This window comes from Eptesicus fuscus, chromosome 4 (genome assembly GCF_027574615.1).
Source record: "Eptesicus fuscus isolate TK198812 chromosome 4, DD_ASM_mEF_20220401, whole genome shotgun sequence".
In the NCBI taxonomy this organism is placed as follows: domain Eukaryota; kingdom Metazoa; phylum Chordata; class Mammalia; order Chiroptera; family Vespertilionidae; genus Eptesicus; species Eptesicus fuscus.
Window position 1 is genome coordinate 96,712,727 of NC_072476.1, and position 2,498 is coordinate 96,715,224.

The window sequence follows — 2,498 nt, forward strand, 5'->3', positions numbered from 1 at the left end:
GTAATTTTATTTAAAAAATGTTAATGCAAAATTTCAAGTATATCTAAAAGTAAGGAGATCTTATGTACCCAACATGCCCATCACCAGCTTCAACAGTTATCAACACTCAGCCAATCTTGTTCCATCTCTTCCCTCCTCGTCCCACAATTATTGAAGCAAGTCCTAGATGTTATTTTATATGTAGAGTTTCAGTATGAATTTCTGAAGTTATTAATATTGTCAAATACCCTGTCAGTTTATACTCCTTGGTTGTGTTTTTCTATTTGATTCAGCATTCAAATAAATTTTATACACTGTGATTGATTAATAGGTTTTTAAATATCTCTTTATAGATTCTCTCTCTCTCTCTTTCTATCCCTCTCTTTCTCTCTCTCCTGTTTTCTTCTGGAAAACTAGGTCATTTTTTCCTATAGAGTCTCACAATTGCTAATTGTATCCTCAAAGTAGTTAGTATGTTCTTTTCTCCCTCATATTTCTCATAGATTGATAATTAGCTCTAGAAATTTGATCAGACTCCAATTCTCCCAGATTGAAGTCTTCTTCCCAGTTCTTTTCTCAAGTTGAAAGATTCATTCTGCTTGAACAAAACAAAGTTAAGTGGTGGCCAAAAACAAAAACAAAAACAAAAAAAAAAAACCACGATGAAATTATTCTGATTGATTTGCAGAGGGTGGGGCATTCATGCAAACCACCTGGACTGCTAATGAGATATTGCAGGGGCAGGGAGGTCCTCAAACAAAATTGGGGCTTTTAAATAGAGATTATTGAACATAGTGTGAATGAAGGCTGTGATGGTTAATTTTATGTGTCAACTTGACTGAACTAAGGGATGCCCAGATAGCAGGTATGTGTCTGTGAGGGAGTTTCTGGAAGAGATTAGCATTTGAATCAGTAGACTGAGTAGAAAAGATGGCCCTTACCAAAGAAGATGGACATAGTTGTTTTTTTAAAAATATTTTTATTGATTTGAAAGAGGAAGGGACAGAGACAGAAACAGATTGAGCCCACAACCCAGGAATGTGCCCTGACCAGGAATCAAACCCTGACTTCCTGGTTCATAGGTTGATGCTCAACTACTGAGCTATGCCGGCCAGGCTTGAAATGGTTTCTTTCTTTATTCTTTGGTATCTCCCAGGATTTCTCATTGATATGAGCACAAGGCAAACAAGTCTCTCTGGTAACTCTCAGGTATCTCTGGGTGGGGTAGGCTGCGGTGGAGAAGGTGAGGGAAGTGAGAGAGACCTTGTGAGGAAGGTATTTTACATGAATATTTATTCAACTTATTCACAGAAGCATCAGGATGTATTGAGGCACTCTGAGGGGGTGGGTGTTGATTTAAGGATTTGTTTCAAAATGCATGTTTTTAAGGGAGGTGAGAGGATGAAAAGCAGCTGCTGTCATCCAGGAGCTGTCCCTATTGTTCTGCTCACGTAAACAAGCTCACAGAACACAACATCAGACAAGGTCGCTCTGAGACCTTGATGAAGTGAGACCAAACAAGGCCGCACTGTGCAGCCCATAAAACACCAAAATCCTCTCTCTCAGCTGCAATGAGTGAGTGACTGCTGCTTCTTTACCAATTACAGCTTTATCCTTGCTCTAGTCTGCTCTCCCTATAGGTAAGTTTTATTAATACACCCAACCACAGACTTTCCCCCACTTTCTGACAGCATCCAGTCTAGACCAAACCCCTGCTTCCTTAGCACTGGCTTCCCACCCGTCCCCACCTCCCCCATCTGCCAATTACCCAGCCGAAGCCCAAACCCTAGAATAGGTTCCTTCTGACACCCTCTTACTGAGGTGCTTCAAGGTTCCTCTTGGCCAGCCTACCCCTCCCTGCTGTGAATAATAAACCCAGCTTGTTCCAGGATGGTGTGTTCCTGATGGTCTTTGGCTAGAGGGCATTGACAGTGGATAAATGTATAAAACTTATCACTTACTTGTCATTAAATCATTGACCAGTGACATTGAAAGGAAGATTTGAGACCATCCTTCCATCATTTGTTTTGTTTTTCTTTGCTTCATTTTATTATCAAGCACAGAGCTCTTTATTTAGACAAATATCTTAGGTGATGTCCTCATATATAAAAGAGATCACAAGGGAACTTCTCCAGCCTGCAGAGGGGCTCCTGAGCCCCATCAGGTTACACCATGACGCACAGAGAAGATTGGACTCAAATCCAGGTTCTGACCAGGAAGCCCCTGCTTCAGCCATTACCTGTTGACGTTCTTCCTATGGTAATTCTCCTTATCCATAAATTTTCAGGCTTCACCAGCTCTAGAGTGAAATTAACTTTGGTAATAGGGCCTTTATCCATTCCTTTCCGTCCCAGCGATTATTCAGTGTGCTCGGTGGACTCCGCCCACCATTAACTAGAAGTTGAGCTGTGAGTCCAGGCACTGGAACCCGCTCTTTCTCCTCTTTTCCCTTTGGCCTTGCTATGTTCTGAATGTTTGCCCGCTCCCTTCCACATACAGTAATTCACCTGTTGAAATCC